General features: G+C 35.9%; 1 non-coding gene across 1 annotated transcript; it reads left to right on the forward strand.

Moving 5' to 3' along the window:
• The first annotated feature begins 8580 nt into the window (after positions 1 to 8580).
• On the forward strand, positions 8581 to 8654 carry TRNAT-AGU (transfer RNA threonine (anticodon AGU)). The gene has a single exon. It is a non-coding gene; the product is annotated as a tRNA-Thr (tRNA).
• Positions 8655 to 13040: the final 4386 nt, after the last annotated feature.

A 13040-nucleotide genomic window follows, 5' to 3' on the forward strand; every position in this document is an offset into this window, starting at 1 on the left:
TGTTTTCTTGGCTAATCTCAATTAATTCAATAATTGAATAACAATTATTGTTTACCGGTGTTAAGCTCATTCATTCTTAAAAAATCTTAACCTAATTTAATTAAATGAATTAAATTATATCATATTTAATTTGTTTTATTTTATTTCATTTTATTTGGATTATTGTTTTTTTAAATTTTCCTATAATGGAAAAATTGTATTTTGTTTTCTTAATAGTAATAATACAAAAATTTTCAGACAACCTGCCATAGCACGCTGAACTAATATATATAATATATAATTTAATAAAATAAAACAGCAAATTTTATGAAATTAAATTTAATTAAATTTAATTTAATTTAATTTTTTAATTTAATTTAATTAAATTTTTTAATTTAATTTAATTTTTTAATTTAATTAAATTTAATTTAATTTAATTTATTGAAATAAAATAAAATAAAATAAAATGAAATATAATAAAGTAAAATCAAATAAAATAAAATAAAATAAAATATTTTAAAAATATATTTTTATTTGCCTTCAAATATTATAATTTATTAAATTTTAATGAGCTCGAGGCAGTTTAAAAAATTGAAACACAGTTTAAATTTTTATATTTCAATTTTATTTGGTCGATATTTCGATCTCATTCTGAGATCATCCTCAGGAACTGTGGACAAAAACAACAATTAGTTAACATGTAAACAATTTTCAAACCCTAAACATAATACCACTTACACAATTGAATATGTTTTACCGACTCACAAGATGTACGAAAAAAGAAAGCGTAGAAGTCAAATAAATATGAAAATATAAACAATTTAAAACACCGTAAGTATAAACAAAAATCTACAAAAACAACAATACATTTTGTTCGTCATCCTATGTTATAAAATAAAATAAAATAAAATAAAATAAAATATAATATAATAAAATAAAATAAAATAATATAAAATGAAATAAAATAAAATATAATACAATAAAATAAAATACAATAAAATAAAACAAAGTAAAATAAAATAGAATAAAACAAATTAAATTAAATTACAATATCATATGGGGGTTTTTCTTAAGAAGCCGATGAAGCTGTTCTCAAAAGGCCCGGAACCATTTCTTCCTGGTACAGTTTCTTTTGTTGTGTATTTACTTCAACCCCTGGGCGAGCTTAAGTTTACTTAAAAAAATTTCTTTCCAGACGTACGCTCACCCATTTACATATCTAATTTCACAAGTAGTTGGTACTCACGCCTTTTTGTTGTTTTTTTTTTTTTTTTTTTTTTTTGAATATCCAAGCAAAATCATTAACATCATTCGTACGAAAAATGTGATCAGCTGTGCGAACCGATGTTGCACTTTTGGATTGGATTATCTTAGTCTAGATCTATGGATTTTTACTTTGTCAAGGATAAAATAAAAATGTACATGAAAGCAGCCAGCTGGAATTTACTCATATTAGAGCTTACGGTTTCTTCTCGAACACAAGCGAGATTTTCGAGACCCGAGAAATCGAGAACTCGACTTCTCGTGATATTCTCGTGTATCGAAGTACTCGTAAATCTTGCGAGCTTCTCAACATAAACTTAATCGCTATATGGACAGTATTTATACACTCGGTTTTTTCTACTTGTGACATTTTTGTTGATTATATTGCTTTCAAATGACACTTAACTTAAAACATATTTATTATACATATTAACTGAGTCGATTTGTATGGACGAAAGTTAACCGATATCGCGCCATCGATAGATGGGGCTAAGGAAAAAAAGTTCCACTACGCATACCCAAAAAAAATAATTTTCGAGCCTGCGAAAAAAAATGGTGAAAGGGTCACTTTTTCGACGAAAACACTCACCAAACTAGAGATATACGCCGCCGCCGCCGCCGATTAGGGTCGTTTTCGCACGCCGCCGCCGAATGTCAAAAATATCGGGGCGGAGGCGGCGGCGGCGGCGTCCGGCGCGTTACTATATTTTCTACTCGTTTAAAAAGACTGTTTAGGACATTTTCGTTGTCAGCTTAATACGGACTTTGCGTCACCCATTTCACCAAGTTATTAAAACAAAACACTAAAAGAAAAGTCATATAATAAATTTATATGCTTACTTTGCATATTTTTTCCAAAAAATATTGGACAATGAATTCAAATAAAATTACCCAAGGCGTTTCAAATCGTTTTCAAATTGTCCTCAAGTTGTTAAAAAAAAAGCAAATAAGGTACCGATTTTTTTTAAATTTTATATTGCGATTGACTGAAAGAATAAGCCAAATCAGTGACGCAAAATCTTTTAGTAGGTTCTAGGGGCATAAACAATCCTTTGAAATGATTCTTACCTCATACTTAAGTTGAGGATATATGTACGTATGAGAAGGTTTTGAAAAATCATTTGGGCTTACATTCAAAAATCTGTTGTTTATTTGCGAAACTATACAATAGCGTCTGAATTGTTAATTTTAATTTTCACACTTCGTACTTCAACACCCAAGTCTCCCGGTTTGACATAAAGTTGGCGGCCCTATCCAAAACTAGTCCCTTGGAGTGAATCACATTGGTTATAGCCTACCAACCAAATTTAAATAGCACCTACACGTTACGGCTCCTTTCACACATATATTTACCAGGTGAGGCTTTGTCCTTCGCAAGAACACTCAAAAGCTTTCCCAAGACAGTCGAACCAATGACCGTGTGTGCTACTACCCTAACGTAGTTGACAGTCAAACTAGTCTGAAAACTGAAGCTACGCGGTCATCCATAATGAGCTCTTATATCGTACGGCCGGAAAACATTTTTCAGTAAACATCTTTCAACTTAAAATCGGTCGACTTTCGTTCTAAAATATCGTTTTGATTTAACGAAGACTATTGAAATCAATGTTGTGAACACAAACGTCTGCAAACTTTGGTCTACATTTTAAACACTTTATCCAGGGTCCTTAAAAATTTTAATTATGTGGATGCGCCGGTGATTATACGATTTTCACCCATGAGTTACGCAATGACATCCACTTAGACTGCTTATGATTTCGAGGGCGGCATCCTTGACCGAATAGTCACTCCCTAACGTTTCTTCCAGATGTTTCTCTGGTGTAGCTCGGCAGCATAGCGCGACAAAAACATCCGTTAGAAAGTCTTCGGAGCTACACCCAGAGCTTCTAGGAAAGTGATGTCGATGTGGTCAGGATTGCTACGTTTGCACATCGGGAATTGTAGCTCTTAAAAACAGCCGAAAAAACTGGAGATGCCCTGTGCCACGATAGTCATGAGTATTAATAGACCATTAATAGCAGCCGTAAGTCGCCTTTGTGTGTGTGGCCATGGAGCCACAAATGATTTAAAGAAATTGTGTCAGCGACGATTATTAGGAATTAACCCCAGGTGAAACTACGCATTGCACGAGATATACAGACAAAGGTGTGACCATTTTATGTATCTCTATTTCTTTTTTGCAGACGCAGGAGTACCAATTCCAAAGACCGGGGTTAGGTACGAATCCTCTCTGGAGTAAATGAACGAGGGACAATCCCTCCGCAAGGAGCCAAAACGTTGATTTCCTTAAATACATACAAACAAAACCTTTCCTAAATATTAGTTTTTTGAATAGAAAAGTCAAACTTTTTGGAGTAAGAACACCGGCGTACACCGGCGCGCCATCCACGCCGCCGTCGCCGATAAAGTAATCGGCGTAAACCTCTACCCCAAGCCATAAAAAATTTTTTTTTTTCAAAAAACTGTTGTAAAAACGTTGACGATAACAATTTTTGAAAAAAAAATATTTTTTGTGTTTTGGGGAGTGTTTTGGTCGAAAAATTGATCCTTTCGCCATTTTTTTCTTCGCTGGCTCGAAAATATTTTTTTGGGTATGCGTAGTGGAACTTTTTTTCCTGAGCCCAAATCCTATCGAAAATCGATGGTTCGATATCGGTTAATACATCGACACAGTCTAATAAATATAATTTTGTTCACAATATTTTATTTTTTTAACGAGACATCGAGAACACGGCTTCTCGCGAGATTCTCGAATCTCGAGAAATCGTAAGCTCTATTACAATAACTCCACAACAATTTCACGAATTGAACAGAATGCACTGAAAACACTATTCAAATAGTCATATCTGTCACTAGTCGAATGCAAACAGCTGGTCGATTAGCAATACGTTAGTAATAATCGATTAAACTACTAAACTAATTTTGATCTAAATTATTAACTTAATAAAATCTGTTTTATTTATTTATATATTTATATTTTAATATGTTTCTTATTTTTGCTACAATTCATTATATTACCCACCAATTCTACCGTCATTTATCTCAGCTATCTGACAAAACTTACAATCACAAAAACACCAATAAAGGTTTTGTGGTAGATAAAAAAAAGCAACAACACATTTACTTGTGCAATATTATTTCGTTTATCCAGCTGTGGTGCTATCGTTTTATAAAAAACTTGTGCATATCAGAACAAAATAACATATGTAATACAACAACAGCTGCCAATAAAAATTGACAATGGATAAAATGTGCAAAAAATCTTAACTGCAAAGCTGTGCAAAATTTTTAAGGAGTTTAGATTTTTTCAGAGCGGAATGGAGCAAAAGCAATCGGTGAAAAAAATATTTAATGGTACGAAAACTGCAGTCAGTCAATCACGGGAATTCGTGGATGCATGAAGAAATAAATAGCTGTTCAAATGACTTTCAATATTATCATCATATTAAGAGATAGCGAGCTAATAGAACACTTAAGAGATTGGATGAAGGCAGTAGAGAAATTATGTAACTTCTTAGTGAATAAATTGTAAAATATTTGAGTTTCGTTAATAGCCTTATAAGTGTATTTTAACTTTATAATACCACAAAATATATGGTGTTTTATTTATCTTTGCGGCCTTGAGCTCAATAATTAACCAAAAAGTTAAATTGTAATATATTCTAGATTTTGATTCATTGTTCGTGAAATTTCTCTTTTGATTTTCTCTTCATGTAAATTATCATTCTGGCGGCACCCAACATGTTGCATTTTATACGCGCCGCTCTAACAGCATATTGTGGCGAATGTTGACATCACTAGGCTTTTAGTAAATAATCACGCAACAACAAAAACCACACTTGTGTACATGAACACTTCAATCATCATTTACACACATACATACCTGGCAGGCGACGAGAAGTGAGATATCTCATCTCACACGCTCACACATGTAGTCATCATCCGAAGTAGTTGCTCACACATACACATGCATATACCTCCATTACCAAGCATGAGGTACAACTGTTAGCGAAATTACTAGATCTTAGGAGAAATGGGTGAACGAGGAAACCGAGAGTATAAAAGCAGCGCAAGCTGAGTAATAACTAATTCAGTTTGATTAAAACACGCTATTTTGAAGAACTTGGTATTGCAGTTGAATTACACTACGTCCAAAATAAGCTAAATAACGACCAGTTTGCAATAGTGAGTATTGGAGTGATTTATTCAACAGTTTAGCGATTCGAACGTTACCACGTTTGAAATAAGCGGAGTTTCCCAAAATTAGTTACAATATTTATTCTTCCAAAATTCCCATAGCCCACCTACTGCTGCGTGAGCATAGTTATTGTTAGCAGCATAATTGCATCGCAGCACCCGCAACAAGGCCAACTATATTTTATCATATCGCACAATGACAATATTGCGCTCCACTACTAAAGCCTGGCAAACCAGCTAACGAAGGCGAGTCATATCGACCGATATCACTTCTTGCGCAAAATGCACAGCTCCACCACCGCACACAATGCCATAAACAGCCAGATGAATTACGGACTAAATCAGGAAAGCCCCCATCATAGGACGCTTCTCGTGGGACTTTACCTGTCAAAAGCTTTTGGAACAGTCAACCACGGCACGCTACTCCTAGACTCACACCTTCCTCCTTGTGTAAAAAGATGGACCGCAAATTATCTGAATGGTCGGCAGGCTTCGCTTCAACTTAGGAACGAAATCTCGAAACCTAGGAAAATTAAACAGGGGGTACCACAGGGTGGTGTCCTATCCCCACTTCTGTTTAATTTCTATATATCTATCTCTACCCCAACAGAGGGAGATACAATCATTTCCTATGCCGACGACTGCAAGATTATGGCAATAGGACCTGGCCCTTCAATTGATGAATTAGTTTCTAAAATAAACAGTTGCCTCCACGAACTTTCCAGTTTCTTCGACTCACGCAATCTGGCATTATCACCGGAAAAATCCACGGTCACTCTGTTTACGACGTGGAAAGAATAGATGTTGCAAATATTGGACGTTCACTTCGATGGTGTCACACTACCGACTGTCAGTCACCCAAAGATCTTGGGGGTAACGTTCGATAACACTCAAACCTTCAAGGCCCATGCCACCGAAATTGTATCTAAAGTACAAAGTTGCAACCAAATCCTCAAATCGCTTGCCGGCAGCACCTGGGGAAAAGATAAAGAAACGTTGCTAACCACGTATAAAGCAATTGTCCGGCCGCTCATGAGCTACGCGTTACAAGTTTGGTCGCCTGGTCTAAAAAAGACACACTGGAAAAGGATACAGGCCTGTCAAAATGCTGCTATCATAACTGCCACCGGATGTTTCCGTATAACCCCCGAACACCACCTACATAGTGAGATGAAAGAGCTCAACATTAAAAAGCACAACGAAATGCTGAACAGGCAGTTTTTGCTAAATTGTCACAAACCAGGACATCCTAGCAAACAACTGCTTCAGCTAGCACCGCCTCAACGGGGGTTAAGGGAACATCTCCATAACACCCGATGAGATCCGGCACCTGCCAACGCAGCCGTTTGATCCAGACAAACATAATCAGACCCTAACCCAAATCCGCACATAATCTGTAAATGCTTTTGTCAGGACGCACCCGGTGAACCCCGTTATTAATGTGCAATATCCTACCCTTGCAGAAGAAGAAAGCAACCTACCAAGGGAGACACGAATCACCCTGGCCCAATTCCGCTCTTGTTTCTGTAACAGGTTAAACTCTTACTTGTCCAGAATCAACCCCGACATACGTAATGTATGTCCTGCATGCGATTTGTCCCCACATGACACCAACCACCTTTTCAATTTTAATGTTGAACCTACGCCTCTAACACCAATCTCCCTATGGTCCGCCCCTGTTGAAACAGCCAGTTTCCTTGAACTTCCGTTAGAGGACTTTGATGAAAATTTGTGAGTAGTCGTGCCCATTGAATGGAACGAAGCACTGTTAATACAACAACAACAACTACAATAACATTATTGGGCAACTGTAGGTGTAAGCATATTTGGCCTTTACATTTTTTTGTAAATCCAGTACCAACAGTCCTTAACTTGAATGTCTGTATGTATATGTAAAAGCACACCATTGCACAGTGGTCGGTTCCATAGGCCAAAAATAAAAAAAAATCAAAGTGAAAAGTTTGTCACCAAATGTGTCGTTAGTATCTCTTATTATAGCAGCCTTATAAGAGGTATATTTGTTTTTGTTGTATGCGAACTGTAGTCTTTAAGAATAGCTTCAAAAGCGAGGTTATGGTATTAGTTGGTCTTTGCAGTGTGTGCAAGTTTAAGCTGTTTAAAAATACATAAAATATAATTGTATCGAAATAGGTAAAAGTGAATATTGAAGTCAAATGCATTTACTTAAATTTGGAATAATTTTAGTGTCTTTAGCTTATTGTGTTTTTTTGTTATTTAAAATTTCACCAGTGCCTTTATTAGTGTTTATTTGCACAAATATTTCAATTTCAGCTAAAGTTTTATTGGGGTTCCTCACCGATCCTCACGTTGGGACTCATATTCTGTTATTAGTCAAAGTTTCACGATCCTATGGTGTTAATATCAGCTGCCATTTTTTGCCACTAACTATGTTTTGCGACAGTTTTCTGATAGCGTCACACTGATAAATTATTGTCGTATGTTATATTCGCTCACATGTAACATACGACATTATTTTATCCAGTCGACGATATGCAAATGTAAACTTTTGTGTGTGTTTGTTGTTTTATTATTGTTATGAGTGCAAGATCTTTTACTAACTTTAATTTCTTTATTTAATCCTATTAAACATTGTATTTGCCATAGACACATCTTACCACTTTTCCCCCCACATCCACTCACTTTTTGTATGCATGCGGTGAAAGTGAGTGGTTGTGCGTCGGTATAAAGGTATCACCCGCAATTTTATGAAAAATTAATGCTCACATATTTTAAAAGCCGAGACCAAAGTTTGACGTTGATATCTCTACTCGAAGTATTTTTGAAATTTCGCTTTCATCTCATTTTAGACTTCCTTACTAGTTTCCTATTAGCCTGACACTATTAAGTAACCTTGAGTGAAGTAAATAGGATTTGAAATTTCATTGAGTGCTGTTTGGACAGCTGTTTTACCCAATTTTTTGAAATTCTTTTTGGCGCTGTTATTTATAGCCACTCAAGTGTACGCACACAGTCACATAGGATGCTCATGTACATGCATATGTATCTATAAATAAGCACTATCTAAAGATCCTAGCATTCTAATCCAATTTTATGTCATCTATTTTTGTCTTTCTTAGCAGCAAATATACTTTCGAAACATTTAGCAAGATATGAAAACATGGCGCCGTGGCTTAGTTGGTTAAAGCGCCTGTCTAGTAAACAGGAGATCGTGAGTTCGAATCTCGCCGGGGCCTTCACTTAAATCAATACAGTTTTTTTGTCAATTTTTATTATTTACTGGCGGCCGTCGTGGTGTGGTAGTAGCATGCTCCGTCTACCACACCGAAGATCCTGGGTTCACATCGCGGGCATAGTACATCAAAATATTAGAAACAAGGTTTTTCTATTAGAAAAGTTTTCTAAACGGGGTCGCCCCTCGACAGTAATTTGGTAAGCACTCCTAATGTATTTCTGGCATGAGAAGCTTCTCAGTAAAGCTCATCTGCCTTGCAGATGCTGTTCAAAGTCGGCGTTGAACATAAAGGTTTCGTCCCAATTGGTTGAAAAACTAAAAAGTAGCACGTCATAAATTCGAAGAAAAACTAAACCTAAAATTTCTTCGGAGGCAATCGCGTTTTGCATGTTTTTTATTAGTTAATACATTTATTTTGTGGTTTATATACCTACTCTTATTTGTCTAGACGTAGTTACAGTGAAAGAATTAACGTTAGGTTAGGTTAAGAGGGCGTGCGTGGGTATTACCCACACTTCCACTCAGAGACATTTTTGTCCATTTTTAGTGCCCTCAGTAAGTGCAGGGTGAGCGCACATTCGTTTAACCTCGTTACCTCCGAGTGGTCCTCAACGAACCACTTGCTTTCCCTGATGAACCCAAGTAGGAGCGATACGTCCATCTCCCCAACCTCTACCAGGATGTCGAAGAACCGTGCATCCAGAAATCTGAGCCTTCTTCTTTAAACCCCGTACATGAGCAGAGAAAGTGGTAGATCGACTCCTCTTCCTCCTCATCCTGACAGTTTCTGCAGAGGGAGCTTGTTGATATTCGCCACCGTCAGAGCATTGGTGCGATAGCACAATGACCTGTGATGACACCCGTAAGTACCCTCACCGCGGATATGTTCAGTTTGAGAAGGAATCTGGTGCCTTTCCTATCCAAGCATGGCCATATGGACCTTGAGACTTCGCAGTCAACCCTGTTGGTCCACTAAGAGCCCATTGCCCTGCTCTCATATTCCTCGATTCTCCCCAGAAGGTAACCCAGCGGCGGTCGGACGAAGCTGTCCACCTCGCTTTCGTCCAAATCGGAACCTTTCCTAGCCATCTCATCTGCGACTTCATTCCCTTCGATATCGCTCGAACACAATGTAGAAACGGTGCCGAAAACATTCTTTTAATACTTCCCGAAATTATCCCGCACCTATCCCGAAAACAATCTCAAAATCATCCGAAGGTTATACCGAAATTATAGCGAGATGGTAGAGAAATGAATCCGAAATATCCTCAGAATATTTTCGAGAATTAATAGTCCTAAGGTGATGTCGATATGGTCAAGAAAAATATGTAGTTCCAAAAAAATATGCTCAAAATAATCCTTCCGAGGAGAATCGGGAAATGATATCGAAATGGTCGAAAAACATGAATTCTTCTGATATAGTCCCAAAACAATACCAACATGATGCGGAAATACTCTGAAAATTATGGTGTGGAAGTTTCTAAACTATTTATAAATAATATGGAAGTAGTTTTAAATAGTTCTGAAATCAAACCTAGGACTATACCAAATCATCCTGAAATCCACCTTGAAACAATAAAGAGAAATTATCACAAAATTTTCAAAAATTTATCTTCTAGGTTCCTTATAACAATCCCGAAATGAATACGAAGTAGTGTTGCAATTATCCTAAAAGCATCACGAAATATTTATTGGACTCTTACCCTGCAAAAATCGTTGGATCATGTGGTCCACTGGAGTACTTACCATTATACTCCACGGTAATGCAGGAATGGACCAACTCATGTTTCTACACGAACATATTTTAAGGCTAAAGATATTTGTGATGACCACAAATAGGTTCCCGAAAATTGTAAAAAAGATCGCACCTCTTTTTCAGTATCTTATCATAACATTAATTTTACCCGAAAGTTGTGTATGCTTACTTATGTTTTTCTCACAGGAATTGTAAAGTTCGGAAAATTTTACTTGGGGGCATAATTTTTGAGGCATACCATTCCCAGATTTTAATATATACTAATCGACCAAATTAAAAAAAAGGAATATTTGGTACATGCATGGTGGAACTTTTTTGTATATATACTTAATAAAAATCGAAGTTCGATTTTGAAAATTGAATAATCATTGAGCTGCCATTATTCGAATAATCTAAATAAATCAACTATTCGAATAGTGAAATTCGATTAAAAATCGTACAAAAATCAAAAATCGAATAATAGAATACCCGATTAATCGAATCGTTGGAATATTTTTAAGGGCCCTAATACGTATGTATGTATGTTGTTACGTATTGTGTATAAGAAAACGTTTCTATCTATGAAAATTCCTGTGAAAAACTTTCAAGGTTTAGCTTTTGTTGTTGCTTGTTTTCATTAGAAAATGATCATTGACTTATTATGTGGCAGGCAAAAGTGTCATTGCCATCATTACTCATTTAACTGACATGAGGTATTTAAAGCTTTCCTCAACGTCTTAAGCGACTTTCCCATCAAGAGCCCGCGAAAAAGATGTAGTTGACAGTTTCTCATTGTATTTCATACAAATTAGCTCATTAGTATAAGTAATTGCAAAGTCGCATTTATAGTTCATTAGAGAAAAGATTAATAACGTGCTAGTTTGGTAAAATTGGGCGACAGATAACTTTAAGCAGAGTTGCTTAAGAGATTAAACGATTTTTCAACTTTTTTGTACTGAATTAAAAACCTCTATAATCTCAAAATGTTTAAAATTTTATAAAAAATAGAAGCTTGTAAACACTTCTGGACTTAAAGCAAAACTAAAAAGTTTATAGTTCACTGTTGAAAATCTGGAAATAAATATTTTAATTTCAAACATGCCACAAGTCACAGATGCCTTTTCGCAACATCTGTGGGAAGCGTTATGATATTGTGAAGAATTTTAACAATTCTCAATTATTCTTACCTTCTGATATCGTTCAAATCACTGAACTTGTCGAATAAATATATAAAACTTCACAATTTTAGTATTCGCGTACTTCACTTACAAGCTAAAATCAAACTAATTCATTATCATTTGGACTGCGCTGCTTATATCAGCTGCCTCGTCACAGGGTCTAGACTTTTCATGAACAGCCTTCTCAAATAGTTGCTCATTTATTACTCATTCTTCTGTATCTTTTATTCGCTATGGCTATAAACATGTGTGTGTAGCTATTTGTGACCTCACTAGCTGACCAATTGAGCGCTAGTAGTTCTGAATGGCAGAGTCGCCCCTATCTAGTTTACATTTGCGGAAGTAAATTCTCAATCCATCACACTGTGGCCTATTATAAGTCTAAATTATGAAGCTGAGAAACAGCGGATATGTCCTTTCTGGTTTTCTTGTAAAAAACCGTTTGTCAAAACATGAGATAGTTAGCTTATCATCTGGCCTGTGAAAATTTTATGCACTGACTTTTGTGGACCCACAATATGTTGGTACTAAAAAGATAATCATGCCCTTTTAGTTCATGACCAAAGACTGATAAAGTGATGAAACTTGGTATATGACAAAAAATATAAATTTGGTAAGATTTTGGAAAATGGGCGTGACACCGCCCACATTAAGAAGACGAAAATTTAAAATTTTTCCAAGTCCTAAATCAAAATCGATATAAGATATCATGTTAAAGTTTGGGACGGTGGTTGACCTTGTGGAAATTTGGATATCTGTGGGCGTGGTGCCTACTTAAAAAAAATCAATATTAAAAAATGGAAAAAATGCAATAATTCATTACCAAATATCGATAATGTGAAGGGGCTATATATGAGAGTAGCCTTCACAATGCAAAATATAAGTTTAGTAAAGTTTTGGAAAATGGGCATGGCATCGCCCACAATTTGCAGAAGAAAATTTAAAAGTTCTACAAGCCGTTAATCTGATATAGATCTCAGTTGTAGTATGGAGTGGGGAGGAAATCTACACTCAATTCTCGATTATATCGTTATGTAGAAGAATGCCATTACTGAAATAGTTGTGTGAATCGAAATTCATAAGCTGTGGCGTGATCAGCTTCTCGACGATAAAACTATCTGATAGATGATGGTAGTCCGATACAAGGCGTGATATACTTTCGAAGAGAATCTAGGCCGAGATTATTTTCTTAGTTGCGTCGTGCTCCCTTTAAAATGTTTCCTACAACTTGGCTGGATGTAGGTCCCATGTCTTATGTTGAACGGCATTGGCAAAGCAAATTAGTTTTCACCGAAAAACTTTTCATTACAGAAATACACTGGGAATGCTTGCCACATCACTGCCGACGGGCGACACCGCTTAGAGAAACTTTTTCTACTTGAAAATCGTTTTCCTAAATTTTTTAACCTTGCTTTGTGCGGGAGTTGAACCCAGGATCTTCGGTTTGGAAGGCAGAGAATGCTACCACCACACC

This window comes from Eurosta solidaginis, chromosome 1 (assembly GCF_040869045.1).
Source record: "Eurosta solidaginis isolate ZX-2024a chromosome 1, ASM4086904v1, whole genome shotgun sequence".
Lineage (NCBI taxonomy): Eukaryota > Metazoa > Arthropoda > Insecta > Diptera > Tephritidae > Eurosta > Eurosta solidaginis.